This window comes from Sinohyriopsis cumingii, chromosome 14 (genome assembly GCF_028554795.1).
Source record: "Sinohyriopsis cumingii isolate HCF-2022 chromosome 14, ASM2855479v2, whole genome shotgun sequence".
Lineage (NCBI taxonomy): Eukaryota > Metazoa > Mollusca > Bivalvia > Unionida > Unionidae > Sinohyriopsis > Sinohyriopsis cumingii.
The window spans coordinates 32,281,557-32,308,476 of record NC_142974.1 but is presented as its reverse complement, the minus strand read 5'-3'; the positions used below and the strand labels follow the sequence as shown (position 1 = coordinate 32,308,476).

Sequence of the window (26,920 nt, the reverse complement as noted above, 5' to 3'; positions counted from 1 at the left end):
TACTAAATTGTAACATCCATAACGCCTTTAGCTACTAAATTGCAACATCCATAATGCCTTTAGTTACTAAATTGTAACAACCATAATGGCTTTAGCTACTAAATTGTGCCATCCATAATGTCTTTAGCTATTAAATTGTAACAACCATAATGTCTTTAGCTACTAAAGTGTAACATCCATAACGCCTTTAGTTACTACATTGTAACATCCATAATGTCTTTAGCTTTAAATTGTAACAACCATAATGCACTTAGCTACTAAATTGAAACATCCATAACGCCTTTAGTTACTACATTTTAACAATCATACTGTCTTTAGCTACTAAATTGTATGATCCATAATGTCTTTAGCTACTAAATTGCAACATCCATAACACCTTTAGTTACTACATTTTAACAACCATAATGCACTTAGCTACTAAATTGTAACATCCATAATGTCTTTAGCTACTAAAGTGTAACATCCATAATGTCTTTAGCTACTAAATTGTAACATCCATAATGTCTTTAGCTACTAAAGTGTAACATCCATAACGTCTTTAGCTACTAAATTGTAACATCCATAATGTCTTTAGCTACTAGATTGTAACATCCATAATGCATTTAGCTACTAAATTGTAACATCCATAATGTCTTTAGCTACTAAATTGTAACATCCATAATGACTTTAGCTACTAAATTGTAACATCCATAATGTCTTTAGCTACTAAATTGTAACATCTGCCGGGAAAAAGAAATATAACATATCCAGGTTTGAGATCATAGAGCGAAATTTTACATAAAGGTAGAACTATCTACTGTCTACCTCTGTGCATCCAATATTATATATATATATATATATATATATATATATATATATATATATATATATATATATATATATATATATATATATATATAATCTTATTCGAAATGGAACGAAATTCGTATCTGATCAGAGCGTATCAATAGTCACATTAACAGGTTTTGCTTTTTAAATTATACACCAATTATCACTTTACTTTGAAAGTTACCTATATCTTAACTGACACTGACATTATTTGTTCACCAGCCAAACATTTTGAATTTATGTTCGTTTGAGAATGGAAGGCAAATAAAAACACTTCCACGATTACAAGGTAATGCTAATTCGTATAGCATTACAACCTTAAAAATGGTTACAACAGTTTCACGCTTTATTGTTTTATAACCCACAACGGCTGGGCGCTACGAACTAATAACATTTTGAAATTTCAACACACATACATCAATGTGCAATCTTCAGTATGACACATGCTTATAATGAGCACTTGAACACGAATTTCCTTGCACATTTGTATCGCTTAGGCAAGACTTCTATTGCTTTTCAAACTTTCAAGTCAGAAGTAATATATGCGACTATAAAATCTGAAATAGATTATTTCCGTACATTTACTACTTTCCAAGAGGCTACAGCCAGCACCAAAATCATTCTGCTCTCCTCACGTTTACCTTTACTGCCTTTCAATGTTATGTTGCAGTATTACAAAACCATGTTAATTAGTTGGATATATTTCCATGCAAGCTTTGTTACGGTTCTTTTATAAATCATATTTGAATATAATATGTAAACAAACGTACAATGTGCGAAGTCCTATATGACATATTAACTGACTATTGTTATTAATCCGCAGAGGATTGTGAGGGATTAGAATAATCATTCGGTGTTGCAATGGTTTTAAATTCTGATATAGAGATAAATATTAGTTTGCATTGTAAAGTGCAATTCAAAATATAACAAAAATCAACAACGACTAATATTTCTGAATACTCACGTTCTGCTTGTTTTCTTTTCAATTGTCTCTGCTCATACCCTTACTCTATCAACCTCCATTTTTGAGCTCTACCCTTACACACATACATCCATTCTTGACCTCGAACTATTACCGTTTAAATATGCATCCTTGCTTTTACAACCTTACACTATAAACCTCCATCCTTGACCTCATACCCATACCCTATAAACCACCATCCTTGATCTCTAAACCATACCCTATAAATTTCCATCATCAATCCCATAACCGTCCAATATAAATTTACATCCTTAATCTCTAAAACATACGCTATAAATATCTACTCTATAAATCTCTATTCTTGATATCATGACCATACCCAATAAATTTCCATTTCGATCTCATACTTTAACCCTCTAAATCTCCATCCACGACCTCATAACCATATTATATAAACCTCCATCCTTTACCTCATATCGTTACCCTACAAACCTCTATTCTTTACCACATGACCGTACCTATTAATCACCATCTTTGACCTCATAACCATACCCTATGATCCTCCGTCTTTAAGCTCAGAATTTATCTAGAAACTGTATACATAAATTGCATTACGTTGCATCCCAATCATCGGAACTGTATCACAATGCACATAAAGAGGGATAATCAGCAAACCTTAGTTACCTAAATGATTTGCAAATCATTTTACCGAATATCACTTCAAAAAGTAAACGTCGTCAACACATATAACCAAGTTATCATGCTGCTGACATTTATTATTTGTAAGAATTTCGGAGTGAAGTGAGACGATATTGATCAAAGAGTTCTGAGGAAGAACGAAAGGGTATGAAGTTAGGACTATATCATTAAATCCTTGCGTGGGTCGTTGGTTCTTCCTGGGGTTTTCCAGGTTCCTCCTCCACCAGTTATACTGGCCGCCATGTATAGCCTATATTGAGCTGAAAAATGGCGTTAAAGTCTACAAAAACAACAACAATTAAATCCTTGATTATAATAGTGTTATGCAATATTTAACCAACACTATATCGATGGGTATTTTTTTAGGTTATTTACTTCGGAACATGATAGTTTGACACACCAGTGATTTAGTTAATGGGGTTTAGTAAGAATTCAGGCACTCGCGATGACGAAAGATTAGTTGATACAAAATATGTTGCAGCTTATTTTCAAAATTTGTATCGCATGCTTTAAAAAAATACCCAACATAAATCGCATTATTTATACTTATAAACGATTGAAAAAATTTGGATCTTTAGATAACATGCATGAATCTGTATTACACGCTACCAGTATATTTCGATGCATTTCAGATGTTATTTTTCTTTCTTTATGGAGAATATTCAGTCATTATCTTCAGAGATGAGCTTTGCACTTTGCTATCCGTTAATCTGTTATATTCATTACGAGAAGTCGCAGTTATGTGGACAATATAAGATAAATATATATCCAGTACAAAAATTCCCTTTTATATGGACAATATAACATAATTATATATTCGTTATGAGAATTCCTTGTTATATGGAAAATAACATATAATACCACCTTAACTATAAAATTTATCTTACCTGGACAATATACGAAAATGTTATATTCATTATGAGACTCCCTTGTTATATGGCAACTAACATTACTAGGATATTAACATCGCAAATTATCTTATGTTGACAATATAAGATAATTACATATTCAATTCAACGTTAGGAAAGTATTCTTTCATTACAGAAAAGCAGATTATATAATCTAATTTTTACTGTCTTCGAGAATCAATAGGCGAATCAGTCTCCATATGCCGTAATCAACCATTCTCCGTTTGGTTATGTTTGAAAACGTTACAAATTTGCATATCAATTACCAAAACGCAACAATGACGTAATGAAATGCCTGATGGAGAAAATTCTGAGCAATGGATTGCACTGATGATGTAAAATTATGTTGCAAAGAAGGAATCATTAGCGACGATCAGTAAAAGATGAAGTAAAGAACAATTACTGAAGAAAACAAATACATCTGTACCTATACCGTTAAAGATAGAGACTTTAAAGTCTAGAATTGGATTCGGGGCCCAATGAAGGTGATCACAGTCTTTTAACAAATAATTAGCTGTGTAAGGTGGTGGCTAGATGGATCTTTATATATATAGACGATTGAAGTGGAAAATGGAATAAATGATGGATAAATAATGGAACTAATGATGAATAATGCTGGAAGTTGAATATACGATAGCCAGATATATGGAATAATGAAGTTGGATAGGGAAGCGGCATATACAATTTGGGTCTAATGATGCATAATGTGGGACTGGGAATTGATGATGGAGAGATTAGTATGGTAACAATCATGAGTGATGTGGGGAGAGGAATAGGTGATGGCAATAAGGATCAAACTAGAGGAAGAATGATGTATTTTATGAGGAGTAAAATCGTCGACAGAGCAATGTCTGGGAATAATAATGCTTGATGTGGGCAGAGAATAGACGAAGACGACAAGTATAAGAATAAGATAAGTATGATGCGTGAAAGGGACTAGATGATAGAGATAGGTAAATTAAATAATGCTGTTTAATGTGAGAAGTGAGTAGATAATAGAGAGAGGTAAGTGTAATAATAATGTTTGATGTGAGAGGGGAATATATGATTGAGATAACTATGGGAATAATGATGTATTTTCGTTGTGCTATGATATTTTTTGAAAAGGAAATTATTTGTTTGGATTATTCAGTGGGACTACAAAGTGCTCAATAGATTATAATATTATTTTGTAACTGCTGTAAATTAATCAAAGGAATTCTTGACAATGACATTTTGACAACGTCACGACTCTTGGCGAACAATTACATTTCTGGTTCTAACATGTATACAGAACGTTTCTTTCTTTTGGAATTTAAAAGAACCTCTTCTGGATTATTTTGAATTCATTTCCTAATACCGAAAGTTCTTCTCACGCGTTTTATCTTCAAATCTTGATGATTATATCATTTGGTTATTTGGTTTTGTTTCATTTTGTTACTTAGTTTATGATCATAAAGTCGTATCAGGGAAGAGGAATAAATGATGGACTGAAGCGTGGTAAAAATGGTGCATGTTGTGGGGAGGTGAATAGATGATGGAGATAAGTATGCTAGTAATGATGCATGATGTGGGGAGATGAATAGACATGATGGAGATAAGTATGGCAGTAATGATGCATGATGTGCGGAGACGAATAGATGATGGAGACAAGCATGGTAGTAACGACGTATAATGAGTGAAGAGGGATAAATAATGAAGAGATGCAGAAAAGGACGGAATATCGATGTATGATTCAGGGATGGAGTAGATGCATGGGAAGACGGCTGGTTTGCTTTAGAGGTATGATTTACATTCACTTTACACGCACAAAAAGTAATGCAGAGATATGATCAGCTTCGAGGTTATATCTACTGATTTTCGTCATCTTGAAATGTATTTCTAATTTGGAATAATGTAATGGTTTTCAGATGTTTAAATACGAACTTTGTGAGTTTGCTGCTTTTAAGAGCAATTATGAAAATTATATGGCACTTTGTCACGAAAGAAAACAAAGTTGTGCTTTTCGATGGAAAAGGCGCTTGATGGTGTGACTGTAATTGACACCATGCACCTATTTTAATAAAACTATATGCAAGTTGTATAGGTGCACAGCATAACCAATATACCGGATTATCGAGGTATCTTTTCGGCGGTACGTAAATTTTTCAATGTAGCGGTAATTATGTAGTTTCCATCAGTAATCTTGTTAAGAAGTTAATTATATCAACAGCATGTATTCCTTTTTCATTCAAAACAACTTTAGAAAGTATTTACTTTTCAACAAATTAAGTTTGAATACGACAAATATATTTATTATCTTTTAAGCGTAACATAGGTAACGTAGACCGAGTTGATGGTTAAATAATATGTAATGAAAGAAATTGGTGCCAAATCCAACATTATCCATAGCGTATATAGTAAACTGTAGTAGTCAGTGTCTACTCTTATTTATTTTACGGACAATTATTGATATGGTTCAACAATGTCTTTCACAAGGTGTAGCAAATTCATCCATTTAAGGTACTGACTATTTATTGGGCGTCTTAGTGGGAGGTCTGCGATATTTTTTGGTGCTGAGATATTTTATTTTGCTTTATGTCCAGATAATTAATTGATTGAAATAGTTGATATTTGTATGTTGCTATAGATCAGAGGAATGTATTTCTTCAAGCTGTAGACAATATCAAGCCATTGTCCCAAAACATTAAATTGTTAGTCCGCGGTGTAATCGCGGTATACCGATGTGCGTATCGCGGTATGTTTAGAAATACCACAGTATAACGTGGCACAAAGTGTATCGTGGTATCTAGCTCTAGGAAGCTGCATCGATTTATTTTTACCCAAAGTCTTCAAGAAGACTCAATTCAAAGAACAAAAATGATTTAGTTACCGCGCAATGCTTTACCAGTGTGTGGTTTTGTTTTCACCTCAACTATTTCAAAATATTGTGTCCCATTAGCAACTGCCGTGTTCGAAAAGTACTTGCAGAGAGACCCAATTACCTAAAGTTCTTTGGTAATCGATTTGACTAAACCCAGTGTACCTATAGACCAATATTATATCAGCATAGCCCAAATACGAGTTGTGTCATGAAGCTGTCCACCATAAGGACAGCTTCCTGACCAACACAAAGCCTGTAAGGCAAGCTGTCTTACAATGGGATCTGAATAATCAAACTAGGTATTGAATGTGTGTTGCAAACAGCATATGCCAATAACCTTTAAGGAAGCAATCGACAGCTGTAGAGGTATGTGCAATATAAAACAGCATTCTTTTGTGCTGCCTGTGTCAAATAACGACATGATATCAGTTAACACGTTTCATGTTAGCCATTTGTATAGCTGAACAGACTAAAATACCCGAATTATACGTAATATGCACTAAAGGGTCAGCAATGTTCAAGTTCTTGTAATCCAGTGACTACATATTCTTTTACGAACGTGGCTATTTAATAATGAATAGCAAGTACGGAATTTATATTGAAATGATTGAACCTTTTTACTGCATATCAGGTACTACAGGATTAAGTCATTATATCGTAGCTCATGTTTGATCTAGTTTCCAGTAACCCAGATGCTTGATTCGATATTTGTTTACTTGCAGTGAGGGATAAAAGGCACGGGCTCAACTTTTCTGTAGGAGATACAGAGGTTCTCGATTGAGTCTTTGGCAGTCTGAAAGGCATGGAGTAAGCGTGGTGTGTTTCTAACTATTTGACGAGAACTGTGAAACAGGAAATATATCGTGGTCGTCGACTATACGCCAGGAAAAATATCTTTTTAATCTATATTATTATATATAACTATAATTCCGAAACTAAAAAATATAGCCATATGAAAGCAAATTAATGACACCTGCATTATTCTTGTGGATATAACATACATTGTTCATAGTTATGCATACTTGCTGTATATTTTCACCCTTGGTGACACAACCATACACTGTTCATATTTGTGACTAAATTATATATATGGGATAAATATATATCTCAATTATATATGTTCATAAGTTGAAGCTGCATATTCACATTACTTCCATTTAGGAACGGAATCATGCTTGTATACATATTGGTAAATTCAATGCGCATCATTTAGTTAAATCCATTGTTGGGCTTAAATGCACGCAATTATAATATCAGATTTATGTATTGTTCAAGTACATTATAAATAAAAGCCTCAGTCACTAAATGTTTTTCTTTGTTCTTGCTACGAATAATCCCAACTAGCCTTCATCCGGTTGCAGATAGATGAGTGGATTTATAGATATATTTGACACAAAAAAAGAAATAAATAAGGATGAAAAGTAAGAGCCAGATCAAAACGTATCAATTCACTAAATAAAGAAGGCCAGAAGGCTTCGGTGACAAAATAAAGATCATACATTTTTCATTGATTCCTGTTATGTAGAAACCATTATCAAACATCATGCTGAATGCTCACCTTTAACAGGAAGTCTCGTTAGATTGTTCTACCTATAGGGAGAATACAGATGATTGAAAATATTGTATATCCCTAAAAGCAATTTCTGTCACTGACGTTATTCTCTAATGATCTCAAGCTTTTATCTGATTACATTCGTTTTTTATTAGCTTCCCACTCCCATCAAACGCTCAGGAAAGTGTGTAATTTGTGTCGAAATAAAAATGGTATAATCGAGCACAAATACCCGCCAGAACACCAGGATCTCAATTTTCTTCAGACCCGAAAGTAGTGATAGGGTGCTGTTTAGCGAAAATGGGAAAGTACATTACAGAACCCCTTCGGCACGTTTAGCGACAACACATTTTAGCACACCCTGGGTAAATTTACCGACAAGGGGAATTTTACACGGGGAATATTGGGCTTGTATAGCTATAAGAGAAAGTTGATTTGTTGTATGGGTACAACATGAATGGAACAGGTGAGGTGATGTTATGGTACTGGACATTGGTAACAACGTGGCAACGGTTTGACCTGAATACACACTACTCTAGGGAGAGACAAATACAGTAGAGATATAGACATAGACGTATACATATACAACACATAGACATAGATTGATGAAGATGAATCTATCACACCTAAAATACACAATCGACTACAATATTTAGGCAAGATAATACGAATCTTTACGAGACAGTGAAGCGGCCCTGCAAAGGGCCTTTGGTATTTGTTAACACCATTCCATCAACATAGAGAAAATTGTATATGTTTTCTTCTCTTCCTCAAACTTCTTCTAACTTCTGGACCGTAGATGAGATCTCTCTTCAGACAGCCTTGTCTCTCCACATATAACCTGCTTTTCCAAACGCTCGTATCGGTGATCTTAATGATGGCGATTTGACATACATGGGTCAGTCCGTAAGGAACAGCAGTGACGATACGGGAGTAGATGAATCAACGTTAGTGCACATCTTATGACGAGAAGCGGTGACGGGAATAAAATGAACCGCGTTTATTTATAGTAGAAGAGCGGATCGAAACGGATTGAGTTTTATTTTGTACCAATCCTAGCACGCGTTACAAAATTCAGTCACAGTGTGGTGTCTGTCTTCCATTCCGAAGAGAGCTGCTTGTGACGTCACATTCCTCTATAGATGATCTAGCGTCTGTGAGCAGTGAATCAATGCGACCAAGTTTTCAAACATGACCAAAACTAAGAAGACGATGAATTGGAGTGCACCGGTCGTGGGTACGTAATGCGATGGCATCGCAACGGCTACCAAAGGCAACACAATCCTACTTCTAGAAGAGACCTATTTTAATTAGGATTTAGTGTATTTTCCCTCTACTTCGCAATAATTTGTTCCTATAGCAGCACCTTCGCCACCTTCTCCTTTCTTACCACACGTCGCATATTTTAAACAGAGACAGAAATAAGAATTGGAGAAATTTTTACAGTAGCAGAAAGATGCAGACCAAACCTTTCTCCTTCAAAAGCAACAGCAATAAGAAGAGGCAAGAAGGAAACGACAGGAAGAAGAAGCAGCAGAGACGAAACAAGGTTTAGGAGAGAAGGAGGACAGTGAAAGTCAAACAGTGATGGTACTCTTAGACATTTTGGCAGATTTAATGAGTCTGAAACAAATGTATCAGACGTCTTCAATAAGATCCAAGTGAAAGAGACTTTCCCGAGCCAAACAGCACTATCCTGTTATTACTGTTATTACGCTTGAGATACCCACCCATATGAGTTCTACCAAATCAGCAGCGACAGGAGCAGATCCAGAAGTAGGCATTGGCCGTGGCTAAGTCTTAAGGCAGTTAAAGCTGATTGCATCTCGTTCCTGAGATCTTTTTGTATAAAAACCAAACACCCAACGGTCCTTTTCAGGGTCACTCAAATCTTTTTAAAAGAGATATAATTCTTTTTTCCAGAATCAATTAAAATTCAAAATAACTTATTGGCACATAATGTACGTGTGTGACTGAGTGTGTAAGTGTAGGTTCATATTCTAACAACTCACAACCAAGAGACACTTACGTCTTTTCTATTCTGCTACAAATTTTACAATCCAATTCACAACACAGTACCTTAAAACGTTCATAGACTTCTTTGCCTTTTTGTTTTTTAATTTCTTCACTTACACAGGTTTTCCTCCTCTTCTTCCTCACTTTCGAGGAGAAAGTCTTCATTGTTTTCTGAACGTGTCTGGGCTTTTCCTTTTGGGAGGGTACGTCTTCTTCCTAGTCTAAAGCTTTTTCAACCTCTTACTCATGTTGGGTTTTAATGCTTTATGAAGACCAATGTTCTTTTTCTTGACAATGAAAACATGTATCTTGACTGTTGTCTCTTCTGACACCTCTCTTGCTTTTCTGATGGTATGGACTCTCTGTAGCCCAATGCCCTTCCTTCTTTCAGCTATAGCAAGTATCTTGACTTTTATCTCGAAAAATTACAAAAATTGAACGACGACTTGGCTCCACGCTACACTTTGAAAGTGCACCGTCAAGAAGTGCGTGGACCTTTGTGGTATCGAGGAAAATATTTCAGAGACGGCAAATACATCCACATCTATCATCACGATGAAGATTTTGATGCCATCACCAGTATCGCCCCATTCCTGGGATACAGTTCTTACTGTGAGATATGTGACTATGGTTATAACAATCGAGAAAAACACAAGCATTGTGGATCGAAATGAGAAGTATGTTTGACATATCAAGCATGTCTGGACAAAGGACAAGAACGTGTATATTGCCAGCTTTCAGCGTACATTTGTCCGTCTAACCTGCTACCAACATCATTTGAATACGCAAGGTTCACAGCAGAAAAGTGTTTGTCAGCTTCTGAGATTGTGCCTTACTCGATGACAAGGCATACGTACCAATCGTGCCAAGTTAAACGTTTGTCGAGGAAAGAAACAAGGTCACATTCGCCGCCAAATCGTGAACGTGGAGCACGACAGCTTCATTCACAAATGCCATTCCAAACATCAAGAGGAAGACGATGACCAGAAGAAGGGCAATTTCATCTTTTTTGTTTGCGCATTCACACAAGAGACCGGTATTCGCATTCCTAATTTCTGCATGGCTCATCTAGCGTGCGAGAAATGCATCCAAGATCCTATCTTTAGTAATTTCCATCAATGCAGCAATATTCCTGAAGGACGTGAAAAAATCTTTCAGGGACATAACACGCTGGCTGATTTCGCCCGATCGATCTTAATCCCCATCGACGAGACCTGGAGTCAAGAGGACATCGAACGTTACGAAAATTGTCATGGCTATGCCATGGTGATGGCTTACAACTTCTCTTGATACAATGGAAAATTCGTTATCAAATATTATACGGAACAGTGTTCAAAACGTCCGAACGTCACTTTAAACGGAGTCAAACTCATCCATATGCAGTTTAAAGATGATGAGTTACGTGGCCATGCTTTTGAGCTGAATACCTTAAACGTTTAGAATGCCAGAAATTACCAAAGGCTATTTGCCGCACTTTTTCAATACTAAAGCCAATCAACACGCCCATTTCCCTGGGGCTCACTACTACGAGCCCGACAACATACGCACCTAACTCCGAGAAGCTTTCTTTCCTTGGTACCACTCTCACGCGTCAGACCGCTTCGACTTTCAAAAAGACATGGTAAAGTAGTGTCAGTCCTACGTGGACATTGTACGCCATTGCTCTTGAAAATTGGAGAACAGTTCATGGAGCACGGAGGGTCCGATCCTTTGAAAGAGGCCTGCACCAACGAGGAGAATGGAGAAGAAATCAAATACTTGGACGTGTGTTCACTGTATCCTTACGAGTGCAAATATTGTCCCTTTCCTGCAGGGCACCCGCAATTGCTGACGGAACACATTGACCTGGACAACATTCGATAATACGAAGGCTTGATCAAGTGCAAAGTCTTGCCTCCCATGGATTTGTACCATCGCGTGTTACCTCACCATTGCCAAGGAAAACGGATGTTTCCCTTGTTCTGTACTTGTGCTGAAACGTGTAACCAAGACCAGCCTTGTCAACACACACAGGAAGAGCGCGCCTTGACTGAACTTGGATCAGCGTGGAATTGTTCAAAGTTCTGGACCTAGGATACCAACTGTTAGAAGTGTACGAAATTTACCACTTTCCCAAGACAGAACAGTACCACAAGGGCGACGAGACTCAGAAAGACATTTTCGCAGACTACGTGGATGCCTTTTTGAAACTGAAACAGGAAGCCAACATCTATCCTTCCTGGTGACACAATCTCGAAGAACAAAAGAAATTTAAAGACAAATACTGGGAGCGGGAAGGCATCACTTTAGACCACATCGAGAAAAGCCAAGGCAGGCGATCGTTTGCCATAGTGATGTTAAATTGCTTGTGGGGAAAATGGTACAACGACAGTGTTTACCCAAGACAGAGTATTTGACAGAACCTTTCCGTTACTTTCAGATGATTCACGACAAAACAAATACACGAAACACGTGGACGTCGTTCGTGAGGATTTGATCTTAGTCAATTACGAAGAAGATCTGGACTTTGTACAAGCCGACGAATTTGGAAATGTCATCATTGCGACTTACCTGACAGCCCATGCCAGCTTAAAATTGTACGAAACTTTAGAAGTGTTAGGTGTTCGCGTCCTGTACTTTGACACGGACAGTTGCATCTACATCGATCGTCCGGGTCAACGTCATCCTGACATCGAAAGAGACCGTTTAGGAACCTGGACAGACGAACAACATGAAGACAAGATTCTATGTTTTACTAGGGGCGGTCCTAAAAATTACGGTTACGAATACCGGGACAAACAAGGAGAAGTGCTTACCGAGTGTAAAGTGAAAGTAGTGACTCTCATTATCGCAACAGTCGAATGGGGAATTTTGGCGTATTGAAAGACGCCTTGTAGTATGGACGGGATGGAAACTTTAATGTGACCACCTACGATCCGCAATCGATTGTACGTTTACCCACACACCAAATTGTCAGTCGGCCTTTGGAAAAAGTGTATCAAATCGTGTAACAGAAGGGTGTGCGACTTCAGAACCACTTCACTTTGCCGTTCGGTCACGTCGATATTGGTCAGCATAGAAAAGTGAAAGAACGACAGTTCATTGTATCTACAAAGACCAAGCGAGAAAGATGAATACTTTTAAACAGACATTTTTCAAATTCGGTTATTCTCAAGTGGAATACGATGCTGTGTCTTGGGACTGCAGGTATGCCTTACTCTGTGACCTTAGGGATTCAGTATCTCATCATGGGAACTTTGCTATGACTACTTCAGCAGGAGATCGTTAGAGGTTTGCTATGACTACTGCCAATACATCTACCATGGAAAGTGATGATGTGTGTGTCAAACCTGACGGATGCGAAAACGATGCCACTCGTTATAGAACATCTTATCATTTTACTGGTTTTCTTCGTAAATATCATCCTCCGCGTGAAACCATGCTGCTACAACCCTATGGATGTCATCCAACCCTAAGTAAACTCCTACGGATTTCGCTGTTCCCTCATCGACATGTGCCAGTGAAAGACGAATATTCGTTCCCTGTGTATTTGCCTGAATACTGAAAGTTTGAAAGTCAATTCCAAATCTTCAAAGGAAAATAGTTTAAGTATCTGGGAGGACCTATCTCCAAAGAATTAGCCAGAGCCGGATTTATCTACTTGGGCGAAGGGGATAAAGTCAAGTTCAAGTTCTTCAGTTGCGGTGTGTCACTTCAAGAGTTTGAGCAGAACGAGTTGGCTTACCTGGAACATGCTCGATGGTCTCCGGATTGTCACTACCTACCTTTATTGGGACGATCTCAGTAATCTCTAGATGAATACTTTACAAGGGACCATTCATGATTTGCCCGCGGAGTTGAGAGAACGCATTTACGGAGCGCTGGTCAAAATACAAGTGAAACGCAAACTCAAAATCATTTCTCCATTTTTAAACAATACTATTTCTAAAGTAAACGAAATCTGATTATGGGAGGACACTACTTCAGGTACAAATATAAACGAGGCTACTGGACAAGATCCTGCGATTCCTGATTATTGGAGGACATGAATGGATACTTTACAAGAGAACATTCGTGGTTTACCTGTGGAGTTGAGAGAATGCATTCACCGAGAGCTGGCCAAAATACAAATGAAACGCAAAGAACAATTGCAACCGTTACCTGACCGATGTTTAAACCACTGGTACCTGAATGCCATAAGAGGACTGATTCAGATGAAAGTGTTCCAGTGGTCAGACATTGTTAAACTGGACAAGGGCGAGACTGATTGGTTTGTTGTCACTCATTCGTTTTACAAGGTAAACATACTGCAACGAATTCCACAAGAAGAATTAGAGGATTATCAAAATCATTTACACAATGTAAACTTAGTTCAAAAGGAAACTTTTGAACTGAGTGTTATTTGCAAATTAGTGATTAAACCATTTATATTCTTCACTTAATTACGATCATCTCTGAACAGAAAGTAAACTTATAGCCACCAACAAAAAGAGGTATAAAACGGGCTATTATACCACGGGCTTAATTAGGGTTAAACAACAACTTCCGTGGAAGGAATTCAACGACAGTTTTCTGACGGTAGAGGATTACCAATTATAACATGAACTGTGTCCATTGACTTGGGGTGGTCATGTGGTGTGTGTCTGTTTCACTTCCTTCCTGGGATTTAGTTTACCAGCCGAGTCCTTGTGGGGTCTTTACGAACTGTACTTGCCACCATATGAAACATGGAAGTGGTCACTTTAAATGTCCATGAGAGACTCATTTTGTTATTTTTGCTTTCATGTAGATACATGTTGACCTCCACGGGAAAAAAGATTCGTCAACGTTTAGGTACTGAAGTTGTGTATGACGATGTGTGTGTGTAGCTTGTGATTTACACCCTCACTGGACAAATGTACGTGACTGGAAAGGTTCGGGTTTCGCGGCTTGGACCAAAGAAGTAGCCAGTTATGCCCAAGGGTGTGATCCTAAATTCAAATGTCCAGTGAATATTGTAATTTGTAAACATGTGTTAGTGGCAGTGCCAGAAGAAGAACCCAACACCGAGGATCCCTTCAGGGCAGGAGTGTCATGGACATTCCCGAAAGACCGTTCTGGTAGGACACATGTGTGACTGTACCCAATGTAGAGGCTGCAAGATTATTACACACAGACCCTATGACACCTTTGTTAACAAAAACTTGTTGTACAGTGACTTGTTTAAATTCCATTTTTATCGCGGGGATAGTATTTTGTCGCTATACTTATCCATTTGACTTTATGTGTTGAAACAAACGTGTCTTGCAAAATTATAAAAATTCTTGTCTTGTCTGTCTTCGCGTCAAAAGTGACATTCCCTGCAAAATGGCTATCTCTACTGTTCATGTTCCCTCAACCTCCACTTTCAACGTCATCAACGAGTACTTAGATCGTGCTAGTTGGGAGGCCTTATATCTTCGCCATCCCTTTAACATGTTAATTGCCGGACACATTAGATCAGTCGTCCATCTCAACGGATTGTGTGGTGTTACAAAGTATGGAAATCGGAGTACAGTTCCTTTCGATAATATCAAGGCGATTCCATCGTGTTTGTGGAAGGCATTCCAGGCGATGACGACGGGATTGTGTGTGACCTCAGTCATTCCCATCGGGTCATCTTCGACGATATGTTAGGAGAAGACGAAGAAGAGATTAATCTGTGGTTTACGCGCAAAGGGCATCATCGTAATGCCAGTGTCATTTTCATCTCTCAAAATTTGTTTCAACAATCTAAAGCCCATCACACCATCTGTCTCAATGCTAATTATGTGGTCTTGTTTAAAAGCCCTATGATATAAATCGCAAGTGGATGTCCTCGCCAAACAGGAACGCCTTATCTGACTCGTGCGTACCACGATTTACTCAAGCCCGACCAGCCTATTTACTCGTGGATTTAAAACACCCTCTCCGATTATTTGCGATTTCGTACCCGTCTGTTCCATCACTGGTACCATGACAGATGGCATGTCGTGTACACCTCCCCGTCGTCGACTTGACAACAATAACAACAAAATCTATAAAAACCTCAGACACGTTGGGTCTGCCTCACACAGCTTGAACATAACGTCCCTTCAGTCTTATCCTCCCGTAAAATTGATTCATGCCTTGCACAGCATCACTTGCTAAACAAATCCATAAATACGTGCTCGTTCCTTGTAAGCCAGTCTTAAAGCAGTCTTACGATGGTTTACGGTGACAGCACGGCAATTACTGCAAGGTATCATTCACATTCCACATAAAATAAACTAGCTTTGATGCAACCGGCCTATCCTCGCATCGACACAGAAACCGAAAATCAGATCATTTTGAAATCTGGAGGTAGCGGTTCTCTAGTAGGTGTCATATTCGCTCTCTTATAAAATGGGATACCAATTTCACCAAAGTTCTCCCCTAGAAAAAGCCTCTCTCAAAAAATCCAAACTGACTCAAAAGAAAAAGACTAGAAAAGAAAAGCCTACAGATAAAGAAAAAGAAAAGCCAACAGAAAGACCCCAAAACATCTACTTAAAATAACAAGAGAGATCGGGCATGTTACGGATTTGTCCAAGTAAGAACTGTCCCGATTTAGTCCGTTATGAGTCGACGTAAAAAAATCATTGGCGACGCATTCCAGTATAAAAAAGACGTACGGTAAAGAATGGCGATCAGTGCTATTTTTGTTCCAGAACCAAAATGATGTCCCTTAAACTAAATGCACACCACTCTCTTGTTACAAAAGGAAAGAAAAGGAAAGGACTGCCTATTCGTTTAGCCAACCATCGTAACGTGTTGTCTTTCCTGTCCAAAACTACTTCTCCCATTGGAAAACAACTCATTCAAACAGCCTCAAAAGATGTCATCGATACCATGAGCGAATGTTGTCTGAATGTCTTGAAAGGAACGATTCCGTTGTCTAAATACCAGAAAGAATGCTAAGCCATGGATCGACACGTTCTTTGGCAAATGGTCCAAAAGAAACTTGTGATCCCTCAAAAGAAAATAAAAGATGGTGGCGCCAAGCGGATGCTTGTGTTAGAACCTCTTGTCCAAGGAATAGCTGAAGCTATGCTGGGAATACTGATAGGTCCAAAATAAAAGGACCAAGAATATAAAAGTGACATCTGGAGTCAAAATATCTCAGACGCGACCTTTGAAATCGAATGGAAGGACATAAATTAGTTTTAGTGCCTTACAATCAATTGCTTTAATACCATCGCTGGCAAGAACATCGCACCCCGCATTTGCCGTCAACTCATAATTTGAACGAGATGTCCCAGTTACAACACGAATTGCCATCGTTGATGCATCGCAACGGTTTGTCAGCAACAGAAAAATCGCAATAGTATGGTCAATTATTGCAACGACTGCATCTCTTTCACTAGAAAGCTGTAGACGAAAGATTTTAAGACCTGATGAAAAGTCTGCCACCACCACTACCCCCAGTGACCAAGACAGAAAAATGAGAAGAAAATGATGGCAGCACCTTGTTCCACAGAACAGAGAAAGATGGTGAATACAGAAGTGAAACAAGAACCGATTATCCATGCTCAGACACCCCCATCCTCCTCGTTACCTGTCGCTCGCCGGCCACGCAAATCATTGCACTCCGAGAAATTACCACACGAAAGAAAGAGTAGCATCAGTGAAGAGTGGGTGACTTATTAACAAAATTGGAGTAGATGTTGTCCAGCATTTACTACGATCCATCATATCCTATGGGATACGGAGGAGTTCAGAAATTGTAATGTGCTAGCAAATCCCGTGTGCAAAAGTCTTCGTTTATCTCAAGTGAAACCATGGTTACAAGAACAATCTACGTACGCTTTACATAAACCCATTCGACGAAAAGTGTCCAGAAGTCGCACCCGAGTGGAGGGTATCGATCAGCAATGGCAAGAAGATTTAGCAGATGCCTCTCATTTGGCCACCAACACTTGTGGCTACAAATATTTTTGTGTGTCATTACGTCTTTTATAAATTTGCATGCGTCGTGCCATTGACTTCTAAATTGAGCAGTGAGTTAGTGAGAGCCTTAAAAGTTAAAAAAATAACAAAGGCATAGAATTTCTAAACCATGCTTTCCAAAATAAATTAAAGAAACGTGACATACATTTTTTCACCACAGAGAATCCCGAAACCAAATCCAGCATTTCCATCGGTTACCTTCTTCCCAAACTTTCCCTGGAATACTCCTCAAACGGGAACAGTATGACCCTTGTGTTCAACATCAATCACCACTCCAGCAATAACCAGCCCAACAACAATCCTCTTTTAAAAACGTCTCTCACTTCGAGGGACAACTAGGACATCAACAGAACTCTGGAATTATGAACAACAATAACCGATTTCACTTAACCTTACCCAGTGACAGTTTCCATGGAGGTGTTTCCCAACAACACTTTGTGTTGTTAGACAGCCAAATTACCTCATGTCATCGAATTCGGTCACGAAACCCATTGGAAAGTGGCTTTGGTGGAAATGATTTACCCTACACAAATCAAAACACTTTCCAGGTCGAAATCTTGAACGCCTAATTGCAAGAAGAGATGAAGAAAATCGGGTTTTCAGGTGACAAAAAGTCAGCAAGCAATCCATTATTAAGCATCTATACAATGTAAATTTCGTCAGGCTATTATTTTAGCGGCTAATATTTGGTGGACACAATTACTGACAGGTTCGAGGCAGCGTTTGTAAAGCCCCGATAAGTGTTTAGATTTAGCACTATAAAGTGCCTCGTCGCCTACTGATGTAAGTTTATAATACCGAAATGTTGTCCATCAGGTTTAATGGTAGTTTGTTTGAAGGTTTAGCAGCAGGGGGGCGAATCCGACATTTTGTCCAAACGTCATTTGGCTTAATTAATACTTTCTGCACTCAGCGGATCCGGTGTCGTCAGCGCCTGGTAAAAAAAAAAACGACGTCGTCGTCGAGGGGACAAGTCGACAATTGTCCGGACGTCATTTGGTTTAATTAATACCTTCTGCGCGCCGATCCCAGCGTCGTCAGCGTCCGGTAAACACATCGACGACCGCGTCGATGTCATCGCCCCCCCTGCTGCTTACAATTTAACCGAATATTTGGTCAAGTCCGATACGATATCGTGTCCGAGGGTCATGTAAATTTATCGTTACAAATCCATGTGGGGTCGACTGAGCATGACTAAAAAAGTTTCGAAAAACATTAAAGTCCATGTCACCGCCGCACCATGTCTGCCAAATATTTCGTAGCGTGTGTGTATCAACGCCGTTGAATACAGCAAGAATATTACAGTTGTCTCTGATTACTTTTGGAATCTGAGTGTATCGTTGAGTGACATATATCACGTCAGTGTTTTTATGCCTGCCTCTGGAAAATATCCTAGCTGGGTTCTTTTGATTGTCTAACATAACATCATCGTACACGACTAGATTGTTAACGTCGCCATCAATATCATCAATACCTGGTGCATCATTGATATCTGTAATAAACTCGATGACATTTTTTTTAGCGATCGCTGATGCATTCTCGTTGAAATCTTTCAACACCTCGTAGCATCGTTGATCATCTACGCTAGGAGCAACCAAATACAACTTATCCCACTTCATCCATCTCATTATTAAATTGAGTAACAATTGCGTCTTACCCGATCCAGATGGTCCGATGATAATCATCCGGATCGAGTTTGGTAACGCTGCAACATGCTTAACTGGTTCTCTTGTTTTAGTCGCCGAAAAATCAATTATATTCATATCTCTATACATAAATTATGGATCTATATTGTGTAAAGTGTAGAGTGCGTACTGGCACAAATGATATGACAACCGCTACAACAAGAAATAACAGATCGGCGCTTACTGGCAAGTGTGTACAATGCGGTACAAAGAAATTTAGATTTATTTCTATTAGACCCGGGGATGTTTTAAAAAAAAGCGAGGAGGTGATATTGCAGCCAAGTTATCAAAACTCCCCGGAACCCCGTGGGCAAAGTATCCAGGAGAAAAACACCTCCCAGGATATAGCTACTGTGGCCCCGGAACACGATTAGATATCAGACTCGATGATCAAAATCAGCCCAAACCCGGTGAGTATCCAATAAACGCTATCGATAAGGCGTGTCATGCTCATGATGTTGCTTACTACAAAAGTAGCGATCTGCAACAGCGTCATATCGCGGACGTAAAATTAATTCACGCGTTAAATGCTATTCCTGATAAATCCTTCAAAGAAAAATTGGCCTCATGGTTGGTAAAATCGGCTATGAAAGGTAAATTAATGATTGGAAGCGGAGCCTCTCGCGCTGGTAATTGAAAACGCTAGCGTTTATAATAACAACATGGAATCCATCTATTATTCTCCGAGAGGATACTGGAAGGGGAAGGCCGCAATTGGTAAGCTTGCAAGCGCTGCAAAGGTAACAAAGGCCACTGCGGCTAATTGGTTATCCAAACAGGCTATATGGCAAATTTATCTACCACCGCCTAAACAAATCAACTTCTCGCGCTTTGATGTCAGCGTACCTAATGAAGTTCATCAGGCTGATATACTATTTCTGCCGCATGACAACGGTTACAAATACGCGCTAACCGTAGTTGATGTTGCGAGTCGATACAAACAAGCGGAGCCGTTAAAAACAAAGTCAGCAACTGAAGTAGCCGCTGCGTTTGAGCGGATTTATCGAAGAGGTCCTCTGCGCTGGCCAAATCTATTACAAGTTGATCCTGGTAGTGAATTTCGCGGCGCTGTTTTATCAACGCTGAAACATCATAGCGTCGCGATACGACGAGGTCATACTGCGCTACATCGTGATCAGGCAATTGTTGAACGATTCAATCGGACTCTTGCTGAACGGTTATTTGGATATCAATACGCGAAGGAATTCATCCAAGAAAAACGATCTCGTGAATGGGTCAAAAGGTTACCAGGCGTAATTGCAGCGTTAAATAACGAGATTACCCGAGCAATTAACATGAAGCCCAGCGACGCGATTAAATACGAGTATATACCCGGAAGATCAAAAATAGATAGCGTTTCCAAGCCGATTCTTGGCGATGTTACCGTGAGATATCTATATGAACCAGGAGAGCTTGAAGGCGGTAAAAAAAGAGCTACTGATCCTATCTGGAGTGTTACCACACATAACATATCAACGATAACACGATCAACTGGTAGACCACCGATCTATAGACTCGATTCAACTGCTCCTCAGCGCGGATTTACACGCGAGCAACTACAAGTGATACCTAACGATACTCAATTACCCCCACGTGGTCTTAACTAACGCCGTTGCGTCTATTGCACTCAAGACAGGTCAACCTCACATTGTTTTTGACATGACCGAGACTGTTATCGATCCTATCCACGGTAAATTGGCGAGTGTCTTTATCCGAATAGCGCCAACTCATTATACAATTACAACTCGCGCAGTGATTATTCTGTTGTTGTCGTAACGCAATTATTAATTCGGCATCAATATCAAAACGCCGATGTTTTTTTTTATCCTGTTGGCGGTAACCCGAGAGTTTTCTATCAATGACGCTTGCATCGATGATGTCGTTGTCGTTGGTGACTCCGTCACTGACTCCGTCAATAACAATTCTTCGAAGCTGATTTATCCTCCGTACTCGGGACACTGTAAGATAGACTAGATTCGACCATTCGATGCGATTATCAACTATCCAAACAATTGTGTCCGTGATGGTTAGTCCCTGCGAGGAATGTATTGTTGTTGCGTATCCTAGCGTCCACGGGGATTTATTAGCACGTAGCGCGTCCTCGACGACGCTGATATCAACGAGCACAATATCATTCAGCACGAGAATTTGTTTTTCTGTCCGGCCTGGAATCTCAACTTCAATGTTCTGCCGCCGTGTATCCGCGGGTCTATAACATAACGGCACTGGACGCGTTGGAAACTTTTCCTTATGCAACGTAAACAACCTCCGCTGAAGTGTGTCTCTGACTATCTTTCTACTCGCTACAATCAAATCGCTTGGTCTCCATGTTTCCCAGAATTCATTTAACGGCGTTTCCGGAATCACCTCGCGGATTATTTCACATTGAATTCTATCCGGCTGTAATCTGATTAATTTTTTAACCTCGCGCAGTTGTTCATCAAGTGCCCGGTAATCAGTATCGGTTTCTTCATAATAGTCCACAAACCCGCTCAACCAATCATGCGGACCCTCGCCGACAAATGGTGGTGGTTGGCCATGGTCGCCACACATGATCACCGCTGTATTCGCGAGCAGCAACCAATCAAGAAACATTTGTAAAACATCTAACGAAACAGTACATATCTCATCCCAGATGATAACCTCAGGAATAAATCTTTCGCCCATTCGATCAGGAGTCCACTCACCGCCGCTGTATCGAAAAAAAGCTGTGATAAGTAACGGCGTCAACATTTCGTTGTTTTATCTCTCGCGCTAGTCTATGGGTCGGTGTAAGCACGATTATACTTGCCCGCGTTCGAAATAATTCAATTGCCTGAGTCGTCTTTCCTGACCCGCCACAGCCGCTTAAATAAACCGTCTTGTGTCTACAAATTGGATCAGAACACGGTGGTGCATTAGACCATTCTGACAATTTATCACCGCGTAAGTAATTGTTCTCAACGGCGACATCTGCTGACGGGGAATAATCGCGTCGTATTTCATTTTTAATTCTCCATGTACCCCAACTCTCGTCCGGACTAGTAAACCCGGCTACGTTTTCCTTATACGCTACGTCAACATAAAACGAATCAACGGCTACTCTAACCGCGGTGTCGGGGAATCTATTTATCATCGAGAATAAATTGATAGCGGCGTAACCCAGCATAGATGCCCTCAAATGCGGGTATGCCGGGCTGTCTCCATCGCTGTAGGTAACAACTGTACCCAACTTTGTTCCATTGGACAAGAAAGCTGTTTCGCAGTTCACGTATCTATTTTTTGCCACTGCGTCCTTGATTACGAAATCATATTCTGCGTCATCTATAATCAGCCGTGAGCAATATCGTTTGTAGTCGCAGTTTTTTCCACCTTGTGTGAACTTACCAATTATTCTTCTACCGAGATCTTTTGCCTCGTGGTTTCGTTGGTTAAATATTCTCCTGGACCATTCGACGATATATTCCTCGTCGGCATCAATGTTTTTTCTGGACTCGTCAATTATGCTATCTAGACGCTCCGGTTCTGGTAACCAGACTTCAGTCTGCGCCCGGTATGATATAATCGCGTCACTGACAATCAACGATACAAGCATGCTACAATCAATCATATACCGTAGCAGCGCTATTGGCAGCCACTTTTTTTCAGTCATGTGTCTACCGATCCAAACATAGCAACAGCGATGAAGTCCTGCCGCGAACTCAAATGATACTACGCGAGCGAATCCGGTTAAATCAAAATCAGGCAGTGGTCCATTAATAGCAACACGAATCATTTCATGTCTGGGGTGTCCAAATCGTTTGAAATACTCAGCGGCGGAACCATACCCGAGAAAACTCGCTGGATAACAGGCAACCATATCAACGGAAATCATAGCGTCGCGGTTGTATTCAGTGTTCCATAATCCACCGTGATAGTATTCCAAACAACTGGATTGTACATCCGGTAGAAATTCCCTGCGCGTTGGTCTCCACGCATTTTTCCCCGCTGCAACATGAGCTACAACCGATGGAATCGTAAAACAATTTGTTAGCAGTTGTTCATCATGCTCTTCAAATTCCATGGCGGTTTTCTTCATCTTGTTGTGAAATGCTTCAGTGCGATATAATTCACCGTTTGGTCTTACAAACTGATCAAAGGTATCAGCGCTGCGAAGTAACCACACTGATACAGGGTCGTTTTTACACAAGTAGGCAATAGCATCAAATAGTTTCCTCTCCGCGAGAAAACCATCCCGGGAGAATTCTTCGGGTATATACTTTACTGTTCTATCCCGTGGAAACACTGTGATCGCGGGCGTCCATGCGTGTTCGTTATGATCAATAATTTTGATTGGGGCTCCATTTGATTTATATTTCGATTCGTATAATACTTCACCGGTTATCGTTGTAACGGTTATTGGAAATCTCAACGACGTTTCTAATCTCGCTATGTCGCTGATGGTCGCTCCACGCTCTTTTACGGTTAGTTCCCACTGGTTGATTTTGCTACGTCGTAAATCAGTCAATTTGTTTCCTCGACACGCATTTGTAAAATGCTCTATTACTCGTTCTGCTACACAATTTATCCCCGTTGACTGTTTCATTGGTTTCAGTTTTCCGATATCAGGTTTCTTATTTAACGGGTATATTCCATAAACAACTGCTGTTTCAGGATACGCTCGTTCATAGTATGGTCTGTCAATTCCGGTTAACAACCCCGGCTTGGAGTCGCGGCTGACAATGACTGTTTTCTTGTCGCTGAGAACTGGTTCAAATTTATCACGTATGATCCAATCACCTGATTCCACCCGGACAATGAATTTTACTCTGAAGAAATACTTGCTGGAGCCAAGTTGTGATATTATCGTTGCCGTGCGGTTGTCGTTCATGGTAGCATCAACAACGCCATCAATTCGAAATGTTGACCAGCTATGAGATGCACCATCACGCTTGAATTCATTGATACAATCGCGTATTTTACTCAACAGGGTTTTATCGTTTATTGCCGTTTTTGGTGTGTCCCTGAGGACTCTATCGAGATTGAACTTAATATTTTTCCAGGGCTTAATTGCTGCTAATCTCTCGAACTCATGCATATAATTAAAACAAGTATTTAAATGAAAGAATATAGTATAATGAATCACTGCAAATGGTTGATGATTGGGTCGACAACCCCGTGCAATAAATCATGTAGAGGTGAATTCTGCGGGTACCATTTACAAAGCGTTCGTAATGGTTCTCTTGGCCCCCTTCCGTGCTTGGTTTGCCACGTCGGTGTAAGAGGAAAATCGCAGTTGTGTATCAATTGTGGCGAAAAGCGATACAGAGAGTTAAAACGTTATTACGACAAGCGAATTAAAAACGCCGTCATTGACCCCACCGCTGACTTCGTCATTAAAACCCCCCAAGACTACGTTGAAAGATTCATAATTAAACCAAATAATAAATTAGACAAGTAGTATTATTATACAAATGGACCGAGAATTTCAGCCGCATCCCCTGCTCGTCAATTACGAGGAATCTCGCGACGGCATTGTCAGAAATCGTAGACTGAAGAAGCCGGTTGGTACCGTAAATAATCACGGGTATTTGATATTTGGTGCCAGGGGGAAAATTTATCTTGTTCACAGGGTGGTATTTGAAGCATTTAACGGACTGATCAACGACGGTCTCGTTATTGATCATATTAATAATAATAAGACTGATAATTCTCTTACAAACCTGCAAGCCATCTCTCAGAGTGAAAATAATAAAAAAGGCCAAACTGGCAAGTTTTCAAAGCAAGCAACGGGCGTCAAATCGTTTGATACGTCAACGCACGAGGAAAAAATATTTCAGTCGATGAATGAGGCAGGAAAATATTTCGATATTTGTAGAGCCTCAGTTCGAGATGTTGCAGAGAATATAACTAAAACAGCGATCTCAAAAAAGACGGGCCACAGAATTCGATTTTTATATATAGATACGAAGTCACCGGCGCCCATGGCGCTGACGAAGTCGCCATGACAGTGTGAAACGTTATTGTCTGTTCCGGAAGAAAATAAATTATCCTACGGTTAACACACCTCGGAATTGATACGCAGAGTTCATTTTGTAAAATAATTTTTTTTATATTTAAAAACAAGATGTTTTATAAGAATAATGAATATCGAAGACATCAATAATATATTAGCCGAGATTTCAAAATTAAAAAATCAAGGAATTGAATTATCTGATGGTCTCGACAGTGAAAAAATATTGTCCGATTATGAGATTATTAACGAACAATCGAAACGGGGGCGTTTTACCCTGGCCCGCGAGTACTTTTTTATAAAACGATTACAACATACGATTAATGAAAACTTGTACCACAATGACGCAAATGCATTCATTGGACTATTTACTGCCGTTGAAATAATACGAAAAAAACTCAGACGTGTTTATGAACGACGCCGGGAGATTTCTAGCAAGATCAAAAACATTAGAAGGATTATAGACGAAAACTCCGGCGAGAAATTAGAAATTGCTTCGCAATTGCAATAATGGTAGGCGAATCACTCACTACTCGGCTAGCCAGAGAGCGGCTAGCGGCGCTTAAAAAGTTCATACCGTTACGAGACAGGGTCCGAGAACAACTTCAAACGCGGCAGCAACTACAAACCGATTTTACTGTTGGAAGCGAACAACTGTTTGCCCCGGTAACTAAAGCGACCAAAGATGTTACGGCGGCAACTGTACCCGTTCTCGATGCGCTTGAAAAGATAGCGGCTCAGACCGAACAAACAAAAAGGTCTTTAGAAACACTTCCTGCGAAAATAGCGGCTGCCACAACACGGAAGTCACCACCACTCGCTATAATGGACCCACAAGAACCTTATGTTACAATGGCCGACGAAGAAGAACTAGGTGCTACCGCAAGAGAACCAGAAGAAGAAATACCGGAAGAAATACCGGAAGAAAAAGAGAAAAGGGGGAATATACCCCGTAATGTACTTAAGAAGAGCACAATAGATCAAATTAGAGGCTTCAGCAGCGGGGAGGAAGAATTAATTGATTTTACTGCCTCCAATTTTGCTAAGAGCATACGAGATAAGGAGCATATCAATAGCGGTTACGAGAAAAATATAAAGACGTTAAAGGATTGGACAAGAATAGTGTATTTAGCGAGTAAACACGAGAATGCATTACCACATCGTGGTGATCCCGATTACGACTCATTCCACAAGGAAGTTGAAAAAAGGGTAAAACTAAAAAAAGGAAAAGGATACTCTGCTGGCAAAGAATCCTACGGCGTTACCTGTCCTAACAGTGTTCTCAGTGATATATCACGGCTAGAGGTACTAATCGGAGGAAAACGAGCCGGAAATAACTCTCCGGAAATAATCAATGAGGCCGCTGATATTTGCAAGCGGCTATTTACGGGCGGTATCATGGACGTTAGTGCGTATCGAACGCTCATAGACGAACTCGTGGATAATTAAAAAAATTATCGTTTTGTTAATTTTGACCGTTTTTGGTCGTTTTTGACCGTTTTTTGCCATTTTTTGACCGTTTTTGACCGTTTTTTGCCATTTTTTGACCGTTT

At 39.5% G+C, this 26,920-nt stretch overlaps 1 protein-coding gene across 1 annotated transcript in view; it reads right to left on the bottom strand.

Moving 5' to 3' along the window:
• The window catches only part of LOC149783526 (cysteinyl leukotriene receptor 2-like), a 59,130-nt gene that overhangs the window by 6,194 nt on the left and 26,016 nt on the right, over positions 1 to 26,920 (bottom strand). The gene's annotated exons all lie outside the window — the stretch shown is intronic.